The following is a 12,272-nucleotide window of genomic DNA, read 5'->3' on the forward strand; positions in this document are numbered from 1 at the left end:
CTCATGATAATTATCATTGTAATAATTAATATACATTGAATGATGTGTAGTCTATATATCTTGTCTTTTGACATTGTAGTTAATTTTGAATAAGTACTATATCTGTATGGCTTAAAATTTAAAAATTATAAGAGATATTTAGTAAAAATTTCCTTCCTTCCATCTACTGAGTTACCATCTCCCAGAGAAATAAATAATGACTGCTTTTCATTTCCTGTATAACCTCCCAGGGATGTTTTACACATAAACAAGAAAATATGAATATATATACATACATACATCTAGAGAGAATATATCTTTTCCCCCTGCTTCATGGCACAGATAGTAACACATTCTACATTGTTCTTCACTTCGTGCTTTGTCTTTAGTTAATCCTCACAGCAGTCCTACATGGAATAACTGTTATTACCTCATTTCACAATTAGAATTCAGCTCTAACTGAGTAATTTGCTCAGGGCAACATAGCAGGATGTTGGAGCTGGGATCACCCCTGCTGTCTAACTTGATCAGCTACTATCTTCATCACTGGGTGATCCTGCCTTGCTCAGACTGGTACGGGCTCCCCAGGGTTCCTCCTGATTTACACAAGTTCTCCAGGGAACCCCATGTGGTACTGATTCTAACCACAGACTCCAGCCAATAGTTAGGAGTGGCAAGACTCATTCGGCTCTGCACCAGTTGTCAATTTTTCCCATGAAGTAATGATTTTTAAATTTTTAAATCATTACTTCATGGGATTTACAGTCAAATACACACATAACACATAAAATTTACCATTTTAACCAAGTTGAAGTGTGCAGTTTAGTGTTAAGTACATTCCCATTGCTGTGAAACCTATCTCCAGAACCCTTGTCATTTTGTCACACTGAATTTCTATACTCATTAAACAACTGTCCATTCTCCCCTTCATCAGCTGCTGGTCACCACCCTTCCACTCTGTGTCGCTAAGAATTTGACTACACTAGGTACTTCCTGTAAGTGGAATAACACTGTATTGTTTTTTTGTGTCTGGCTTATATCCCTAAGTGTAACGTCCTCCAGGTTCATCCATGTTGTAGAATGCGTGAGGTTTTTCCTTTTAAAAACTGAGTAAGATTCCAGTGTATATACCACTTTTTGTTCATCTATTCACCCATTGATGTACACTTGGGTAGATTCCACCTTTTGACTTTTGTGAATAATGCTGCTGTGAACATGGGTGTGCTAATATCTGTTCGTGTCCCTGCCTTCAATTCTTTTGGGTTATATACCCAGAAGGGGAATTTCTAGACAGGTGACAATTCCATTTTCAGTTTTTGGAGGAAATTACCATACTGTTTACACAGTGCCCACACTGGTTACATTCCAGCAGTGCCTAAGGGTTCCAACTTCTCCACATCCTTGCTTACACTGTTATTATTATTTTTAATAACAGTCATCTTAATGGGTGTGAGGTGGCATTTTTTATAGCATGCCATTAAACATATTTCTTAATTCTTGTATTGGGCACACCTGCCATAGAATTCAGAGTTGTTTTCACCTCAGGCCCTCCCCGCTACTTTTTTTTTTTTGTAGAGATAGGATCTCACCATGTTGTCCAGGCTGGTCTTAAACTCCTGGGGTATAGCAGTCCCCTTGCCTCAGCCTCCCAAAGGCTTGGGATTATAGGTGTGTCACTGCACCTGGCCAGGCTCCCTCTTGAAGGCGGGGAAAGGGCCTGTGGAGGAACATCCAGCTCAAGGCCCGGCGAGGCTGGCAGCTCAGCCCAGCACACCTGCTCAGACCCCTCCACCCACCTGGGGCCCTTGGTGGGCTCACTGTGACTTAGTGTTGCGACATCTTTTGCTTGTTATTTCCCAGCAGAAAGGCTTTCCTGACCTTTGCCAAAAAGAGAGGATGGGCTTCCAAATGCAGAGGAGCCATTTCCATCTCATAGGTAACTCACATTCTCCATCCTTCCTGGATGATTGCTTGCTTTGTTAAATTTTTCATTCAATAAGCCAAGTCATTGTGAGATATGTCCACACTCCACTTCACAGTATCTTTTTTTTTTTGAGATGAGTCTTGCTGTTGTCACCCAGGCTGGAGTGCAATGGCGCCATCTTGGCTCACTGCAACCTCCGCCTCCCTGGTTCTAGCAATTCTTCTGCCTCAGCCTCCAGAGTAGCTGAGATTACAGGTGCCTACCACCACGCCTGGCTAATTTTTGTATTTTTAGTAGAGATGGGGTCTCACCATGTTGGCCAGGCTGGTCTCAAAGTCCTGACCTCAGGTGATCCACCCACTTTAGCCTCCCAAAGTGCTGGGATAACAGGCGTGAGCCACCGTGCCTGGCCCACAGTGTCATTTAAAAAAATCCTCCCTGAAAGAAGATGGCAATATTTTTCTCCTGCAATGTAATGCTGCAGGGTGTATCATGTGTTATGCAGACTCCCCAGGCCAGTGACTCAGTTGGACCATTTATTTATTTATTTTTAATTTATTTTATATTTCAATAGGTTTTTAGGGAGCAACTGGTTTGGTTATGTGAATAACTTCTTTAGTGATGATTTCTGAGATTTTGGTGCATCCATCATGTGAACAGTATACACTGTATCCAATATGTCATTTTTATCCCTCACCCTCTTCTCACCCTTTCCCCTGAGTCCCCAAAGTCCACTGTATCATTCTTATGCTTTCGTGTCCTCATAGCTTAGCTTCCTCTTATGAGTGAGAATATACAACGTTTGGTTTTCCTTCCTGAGTTACTTCACTTTGAATAATAGTCTCCAATTCCATCAGGTTGCTGTGAATGCCATTATTTCATTCCTTTTTATGGCTGAGTAGTATTTCATGGTGTATATATATACACACACACACACAAACATATATCTGTATATATACACATACATATACATATATACATATACCACATTTTCTTTATCAACTCATTGATTAATGGGCATTTGGGCTGGTTCTGTGTTTTTGCAGTTGCAGATTGTGCTGCTAGAAACATGCATGTGCAAGTATCTTTTTCATATAATAATTTCTTTTCCTCTGGGTAGATAGCCAATAGTGGGATTGCTGCATCAAATAGGAGATCTACTTTTGGTTCTTTGAGGAATCTCCACACTGTTTTCCATAACAGTTGTACTAGTTTACATTCCCACCAGTAGTGCAAAAGTGTTCTCTTTTTACTGCATCCATGCCGTCAGTCAGGCAATTGAAATGAGCCATTTTTTCTCATCTCTGGAAATGTTTCTTGGATATGAGTAGGTGGCTTGAATCACTTAGGGACCAAGCATGGCCTACGCTCAGTACCACAGTGAGGTATTTGTCTGTATTCCAAGCCTTCGCCTCTACACCTCCTCCAAGGCTAGTGGTCACTAGGAAGAAGGCGGAGCACCTTAGTGTGTAGTGCAGTTTATTCTCAACCTATCTCCTGTATGTCCCTGAATACGGCCATTAAAAATATATGACAATGTAGAGATACATTTTGATAAGAGGGAGTGAATAGAGAAAACATTCCCTTTGAGTTAAGGTGAACAGAATCTAGGCACTGACACCAACTCCAGAAAACTCAACATCACTATTGCTTTGCCAATTTCATTTGCTGCCCAGAGTTCTAAGATGTTCAGAATCCTCCTATTTCTCCTTCTCTGCTGTTGATGGTTCTGATTAGTGGAAGCCTTGGAAATATCTAACAAATCCAAAAGCCTTTGTTCGTTTTGTGAGATGTTAGATGATCTTAGCAGCCTATTTCCTGAAGTAGCCTGTATTTCCTCTGGATGTTCCTTTAGTTCTTACTGTACTGATAAAGAGCATTATATCATTGTTATTCTCATTGTTATTCTGGCTGTGTCTACCAGACACAGGACAGTTCTGGTAATACATTCTGGTGATGTACTACCAGAAGTCCTGGCTTTTTCCCCTCAACATGTTCATGGAGACTATGTCCTCAAAAAGATTTTTTAAAATCCTGTTTTCTAATGAGAATAACACCACAATGGAAGACCTGCATATTCCTACCAATTATCTTAGAATTAAATAAATTAAAAGTATGGTAAATAATATGTCATTAAAACAAAGAAATGTCTTTCTATAAATTTTCCTTCAAATGCCCAGACATTCCAAGTGGCTCCACTAATTCAGGTCATATAAAGTAAGCATAAATGTATGGCATGTGTTGTTTATTCAAAGAGCCCCAAATATGCATAGAAAGTATAAATAGAGACGATAAAAGCACATCTCTACAGCATGAGAAATTTGGCCATATCTAGACCTTTAGGGTTGAAGAAACCTGAGAAAGATCTATCCTGCCTCATGTGATACATAAGGGAAATGAACCCCATAGTGTTAAGTGACTTGCTTAAGGTCACCATGCTTACATTAATTCAGATGTAATTAATGCCAGTTTTGCTGACTTTCTTAGAACTTAAGTGTAGTGTGGTGTGCTTATCAGAAGCCCTCTGTTATGATGTTATTATAGAGTTATTACGGAAGGACTAATTACCCCAGCTGTAGGAGTGTTGGCTGTGGACAGCACCCAGCTGAGTCCCTCTCTGGGACTTGCCCTTGGCTGCAGACTCTTGCTCAACTTGCTGACTCTTTACCCAAGGTGGCCTTCCTATCCCCAAGGTAGCTTGCGTCTAATGACTAGGGTGTCTGGTTGATGCAGCGGTATAAAGGCCTGGTCCCTTCAGCCTTAACAGGAACAACTCTGAAGAGTCAGTAGGAGTAGCTGAAGCCATTGTCGTCCCTGCATTGTGACCCAACTCCTTCCTCTTCCCAATGCTGGTTTCCTCCCTCCCCTCCAGTCACTGATCTTGAAAGCACTGCCTAATAAATGTCCTGCATGCAATTTCCATGCTTCTCAGGGAGCTGAAATGGGGCATTAGACAAACCTTTGAAGGATATTTTAGATCAATGGTTCTTTTAAAAGATTGTACCAAGAAGTTTGAACTGATATCTTAAACTCTGTAAGTTTTCTTGGGGAGTGAATATCTATTGAAAGCGGTAAGTTAACTCAAATTTAAATATATATATATATATATATATATAAATAAATATGTATTATATATAACATATTATATATATTTTATTATTGTTATTATTTCTTTTTAGAGACAGGGTCCTGCTCTGCCACCCAGGCTGGACTGCAGTGGCTCGATTGTAGCTCTCTGCAGCCTCCAACTCCTGGGCTCGAGCAATCCTCCTGCTTCAGCCTCCCCAGTCACTAGGACTACAGGTATGCACCACCACACTCAGCTAATTTTATTTTTTTCATAGAGACAGGGTCTCCCTATATTGCACAGGGTGGTCTCAAACTCCTGGCCTCAAAAGATCCTCCTGTCTTGGCCTCCCAAAGCACTGGGATTACAGATATAGGCCACTGCACCCAACGTATAATATCTTATATACAACATATATTACCTATGAATTTATATGCACACATATTTCTAGTAATGCTGCAACATCTCAATAAGAACTTTAATTGGAACAATTTGGAAAAGATGTGTTCTCTTAACTTACTAGTTTTTTTTTTTGCATTCTTTCCTTTCCTTAAGCAACAAATTCATAGTTATCAAAGAAAGAAGAAAGCTCCCTGGGTTTTGTGTTTGGGAAGAAGGGCAGGATGATTGGTGGGAATCAGGAGATGGAAGATATTTATGAGCTGGTCTTGTAAAAATTAAATCTGAGGATTAAAAAAATATACAGAAAATAAATATTTGTGGATACTATTATCTGGAATTAATATTTATTTTTAAACTGTTATATTTGATCTTTAAACATAAGAAATAAGATATTACAGACACAATACTTAAGATTTTCTCTTAACAACCATGTGGAGCCCTTGTCCTGTCTGCCCCCAGAGCTTGGCTGAATCACTGGCCAGCACAGCAGCAGATCCTTGACACCAAGAACACCGATGGGTAAATGTGGACAGGAGCCAAGGCTGGGGGTTTACTGTTTAGCATCAAATGAGCAGAGTGATGAAATCAGTGTTGAAAGCAGAACACACCTTCCCTGTTTATGGACATTCAATAATAATGGAGTTAAGAAGGTACAAATTGAATTCCAGACAATGAAACTTCGGTGAACAAATCCTTTGGGAAAATAGTTCTTTTATGACACTGCCAGTAACATTTGTAAAGTCTTCAAAATTTGCAGGGATTGCTTGGCTTGTGTAAAGGGGTTTGGAGTTCATAATGATTCATAAATAACTCCTCACATCCCCAAGTACATTTCTTCTTCTCCTTCCCTTTTCCAGTAAACTCACTGCTGAGTCACATGAGCCAGAAACCTGGGACTCTTCCTAGAATTCTTCTCTGGCATGCCCGATTGATTAGGCCTCTAGAGTTGTTCAAATCCACTTCTTCCTCTTTATGCTTGCTTCTGTCCCTATTTGGACCCTCATCAGTTCTGGATTGTTGTATTGCAGAAGCTTCCAGATGGCCTTGATACTTTGGATCTCACTCCCCTGCCACCTATCCCACCCCACCTTACATGCAGGATTTACACCACCACCATAGGTGCTTCCCAAATTGCAAATCTGGCAGATCATACATTAAACAAAAAAACTCCTTGGCAGTTTTCCACTGCTCATAAATTAAATCCAAGACCCCCAGGGAGGGCTCCAGCCCTCTGCCTTCTGGCCTCGGCCTGGTCTTCAGCTTCATGCACCAGGTCTCCAGGTTCATAATTTATATTCCTGTAATGCTGAACTGATTGTATACTCCCCACCCCCAAATATTTCACAGCTCCATGCCTTTCATCAGGCCTCTTTTTTGGTCTTGTAATATAACCCTGGATTTGACCACTTCAGTTGGCCAGCTCATGCTTCAAGACTCAATGCTGTTGATTAAGGAAATCTTCCCTCATCTCTTTCAGTGGGGCTGTCTATCCGTTTTTATGTCTGTCCCTCCTGTAATGTAAGCTTCAAATCTTATTAAACTCTGCATCCCAGCATCAAAAACAGTACCTACACTTAGTTATGCTTATAAGTGTTCATTGAGTGCCAGGTCAGGGCGGTTAGGAGAGAGGTCGAATTACTCTTCAGAAACCAGGAGTGTGGCCAGATCTAAGCAGCATGTGAGCTCCCTGTTGCTGGATGGAGCATCAGTGAGACAAGGGGGGCATGCCCAGTGCAGGCATGAGCAGAAGCCTTTGCCTTACCTGCAGTGGTCTCCTCTCCAAGAAGGAGGTGAGGGCTGGGCTCCAGGTATGTTGGAGTATTTGCTGAATCTCTGAGAGACTCTTGGGATCACATGGGCTAGATCATTAGGTAGTACGGACTTCATGGCATAGGGCAAGTGGCAAGGAAGGGTGAAGGTGGTAGATGTCATTGAACACTGCTGGAGTACAAAAGAGCAGTAGCAAATTTTGCATGGAAGGGACTGGTCAGATGACATGTTCCTCCCTTTCTTTATGTTTTTCCTCTTCTTTTCCTCCTTTTCCCTTTTATTATTCTTTTTGCTTCATCTTCCCCTTTTCCTTTAGTTTTTGCAGACGTACTACATTTTGTATTCCAAATAACCTTTTGATAGTAATGATATATAAAAAGCGTAGAGAACATTTGTAGAAGTGCAAAATAAGTTTGGGCTCAAACGGAAGTTTGAAATTGAAATGATGAAAAATAAAGTAGTTCATTCAAAGTTTGGCATCACCAGCTTTAAAATCAACTGTAAATTAAGCACTGCATTACACAAGGCACATTGCCTTGATGCATAAATCCAGTGTTATTCTTGCTGCTAAAACAAAGTACAAGTTCAAGATGATGGGTTGTGAACCCAAATGGGAAAATATGTGGGGTTAGGTGATATGGTACAATGCTTGATTTCCCTTAGCACCTGTCCATCATATATAAGGTCTTGACTGTCTTTGGTCACTTGTGGATCATGATTTGCATAAAATAGTTATGACTTTTTGTCAATGGTTTGAGATGCTAAAGATGTATGCTAGACTTCAGAGCATTTATATCGCAGATAAAACCACCAGTGATAGGACCACATCAGAATTTCTGATGAAATTGAATTTATGGTGTTTTTTGCATTTTCTGTCTTTAGTTTAAAATATGTCCAAAGGCCAGGATATCATTTCAGACTCTTTTCACAGTATGGTCTTTTGACCTGCATGAGAATAACCTGAAATGCTGTTTTGATTCCCGGACCCCACCTCAGAGCTACAATATCGGAATAGCAGGGAGCAGGTCTGGGCTCTGTGGTTTGTTTGAAAGCCATCAGGGCCCATTTTCCGAGGCATGCTCACTTAGAGTCTTCTGATTGTGCATTACAAAAGCGATGGCTAGTATCAGAGTAGCATGGACTGAAGTGATGAAACATACTGTAAACTCCAAATGATATTGGACGGAAGATATAGTTTGCTACCACAAATGACTGAATTGGAGTTAGAAACTATAAATGTGGTACTCTTTTTGCCAGACAAATGGCAAAGCTAGCGAACTTCAAGGAGGCTGACTTAGTGGTGGGGAAGGGCTCCCAGGTGGCCATGGGAAACTCTTAACGTGGTGAGATGACAAAGCAATGGCTCAAACAGTGTGATGACCCAGGAGGTCATGGGTCTTAACCACTGCCAGAGGGTCTTAACCACAATTGTATTTGGCTGCCTGACTCATGCACGGGAGGTTTTTTTCTGAGCATAGTCCTGACCTTGAACAAAACTGCGCAGGGAAGTGGGCTGTTTTGTAGGCTGTGAATTGCATCTGAGCCACAGCCAATTTCATCTGCTGCTCTGTACAGCTCCCGGGCCTTCAGCTAGCCAGCCCTTCTGCCACTGTGGTGAGGCAAGCCTGCAGTAAAACTGCAGTGCCAGATGCATATGCAGTCGGCCCCTTTTCCTTGGTGCGTGAAACAGAAAGTCATATTGTGATCCCTTCCCATGGCTTTGAACCCATTTGGTGGTATCTCAGAAGCATTTAAACACATTTTCCTGCTCTGATCCATTCCTTTTTCTGACAACTTGAACAGCGCTATACCTATTATATAACTCCTGTATCTAGCAACATAATTCCTAACAAAGTATATCAGCGAAAAGGCACCCTCTATTTTATTTAATAGAAGCATTACTGTTCATGATATACTCACATGACATCTTAGAAAAAGATATTAGATTTATTCCAAAAATTTTTCAGGTTACTCAAGCCTTGGGAGTATGTGAACACTCACTACTAACTTAGAAGCTGTTGCTTCTCCACTGCGCTGCCCAGCTTCATCATGAGCAGATTGAGAAGGTTATGGCTCGCTTGTTTAAGCTCTGGATGTTTCTTTCTGGCTACAAGAGAAAACATTCAGGTGCCCTGAGGTCTTGGACATGCCACCATCCTGACCTCATAGAAAGCCTAGCAGCTCTGCTTCTGTGCCAATCAAAGTTAGAACATTCTTGCAGACCTCCAGATTGTGGTGCTTACATACACTTCTAGGGGATGCAGCCAGGCTGTCCACACTGAGGTGGGAGGGAGGACAGAATAAGGCAGAGAGCAAAGGGCTTCTACTTCAGGGTCTCTGACAGTGTTGCCCACTGGTTCCTGCCTTGCTGAATCTCTCTGATAATTCTGGACTCTGGGCCTTGTCTGTCTAGAGCTATGGCACCAATTAGTGCCTCCCAGCTTACCTGACCTCCCTGGGATGCACTTCTTCTTCTTCTTCTTTTTTTTTGAGACTGAGTCTTGCTCTGTCACCCAGGCTGGAGTGCAGTGGCGCGATCTTGGCTCACTGCAAGCTCCATCTCTCAGGTTCACGCCATTGTCCTGCCTCGGCCTCCGAATAGCTGGGACTACAGGCGCCCGCCGCCATGTCCGGCTAACTTTTTGTATTTTTAGTAGAGACAGGGTTTCACTGTGTTAGCCAGGATGGTCTCGCTCTCCTGACCTCATGATCCATCCGTCTAGGCCTCCCAAAGTGCTGACTTTACAGGCGTGAGCCACCGCGCCCGGCCGCACTTCTTTATTAATTTAATTTTTAATTCTATGGGTACATGGTAGGTGTATGTATTTATGGGGTATGAGATGTTTTGATACAGGAATGCAGTGAGTACTAATCACATCATGGAAGACAGAGGATCCATTCCTCCAAGTGTTCATCCTTTGTGTTACCAATAATCCAATTATACTCTTTTAGTTATTTTTAAATGTACAATTAAATTGTTATTGACTACAGTTACCTTGTGCCATCAAGTAGTAGATCTTATTCATTCTTTCTAACTACACTTTTGTGCCCATTAGCCATCCCCACTTCCTCTTCACCCGTCCCACTCCCCTTCCCAGCCTCTGGTAACTGTGCTTCTACTCTCTGTCTCCATGGGTTCAGTTGTTTTGAGTTTTAGATCCCACAAATAAGTGTGATGTTTGGCTGTCTGTGCCTGGCTTATTTCATTTAGCATAATGACCTCCAGTTCCATCTCTGTTTTTGCAAATGACTGAATCACATTCTTTTTATGGCTGAATAGTATTCCATTGTGCGTAAGTACCACATTTTCTTTATCCATTCATCTGTTGATGGACACTTAGTTTGCTTCCAAATCTTGGCTATTGTGAACAGCTGCAATAAACATGGGAGTGCAGATATCTCTTTGATATATTGATTTCCTTTCTTTTTAGTATATACCCAGTAGTGGGATTGCTGGATTATATGGTAGCTCTATTTTTAGTTTTTTGAGGAATCTCCATGCTGTTCTCTATAGTGGTTGTATTACTTTACATTCCCACCATCAGTGTACGAAGGTTCCCTTTTTTTTCACGTTCTCACCAGCATTCATTATTGCCTGTCTTTTGGATAAAAGCCATTTTAAGTGGGGTGAGATTATATCTCATTGTAGTTTTGATTTACACTTCTCTGACAATCGATGGTGTTAAGCATCTTTCATAGACCTGCTTGCCATTTGTATGTCTTCTTTTGAGAAACGTTTATTCAGGTCTTTTGCCCACTTTTAATCAGATATTAGATCAGGCAATTCTTGTGTCTCAGCCTTCTCAGTAGCTGAGATTCCAGGCATGCATCGCTGCACCTGGGTAATTTTTGTATTATTATTATTATTATTATTATTATTATTATTATTATTATTATTTAAGTAGCGATGGGGTTTCACCATGTTGGCCAGGCTGGTTTTGAACTCCTGACCTCAAGTGATCCATCTGCCTTGGCCTCCCAAAGTGCTGGGATTACAGACGTGAGCCACCATGGCCGACCTGAACTTCTTATTCATTCTGGTTATTAATCCCTTGTCAGATGGGTAGTTTGCAAATATTTTCTCCCATTCTACGGGTTGTCTTTTCACTTTGTTGACTGTTTCCTTTGCTCATGGGGTGCGCTTTTTATAAGGATGAATCTTGCAGCCTTGTTCACCTGCCCTTGCTTCTCTCGTTGGCAGTATCCATCAGATCCCCACCTAGGAAAGCAGGCCTCAGGTACTGACCCCTCCTGGCTCTCCAGCTTCTGTTTCCATCAGAACCTAGATCTTACTGAGACCCTGACTTAAGCTCTATGTTGGCAGGCACTATGTTGATTTGCTCACTCTCATATTTCCTGTGTAGTAGCTACTCAATTATTGTTGTTCAAGTGTGGATGAAGCTGTGCACAGACTTTGGAATTTTAAAAAGAAGATCTATATTTTAGGGTTTGGGACCTTGAAGGAAAATCATTTGGATAAAAGAACATGACAGCTGTGATTCCATTTCTGTTCACAGTAATTTCTGTAGTTCCCTGTAGTTATCAAGAGATATTTCCTACCCTCTTTTCAGCTCTTAGGAATATCAAATAAAATAGCTTTGCCATTCCAAAATACTGACTTAATAGCATTATCCCTCCCACAACCTCTGTAATATGAGCTATACACAGAAGGGTAAAAAAACTCTCTAAATCATAGACTTAAGTTGAATAATACTGAGGCTTAAAATCTAGAAGAGGCCACTATAATTGATGATTCTAACTCCAAAATAAACACTTTTATTCCTCTCCCCAACTCAAATGTCATAAGAGCCAACTTTTCCACCTAAAATTTCTTGGTAAACAAGACTGAAGAATGGAACCAATAGATACATTTTTTTTTCATCCCAATTCTTATATATTATAAAGTGAAAGGAAAATCACTTATGACCCTGCTGTCTTAACTAAATTGACTTCTTGCCACTATGTTTCTAATATTGGGATGTTAGTGTCTTATTTGAATTAAAGCCCAAGCTGAACTAGCATGGTGCTAATTCATCCTTTTTTATTTTATGTTTTTAACTGATTTAATTTGACTTCTTGGTGGTGGTCACTGCAGCATGGCAAATGAACAGAGGCTGATATCACTGACAA

Source organism: Piliocolobus tephrosceles, chromosome 3, assembly GCF_002776525.5.
Source record: "Piliocolobus tephrosceles isolate RC106 chromosome 3, ASM277652v3, whole genome shotgun sequence".
In the NCBI taxonomy this organism is placed as follows: Eukaryota; Metazoa; Chordata; class Mammalia; order Primates; family Cercopithecidae; genus Piliocolobus; species Piliocolobus tephrosceles.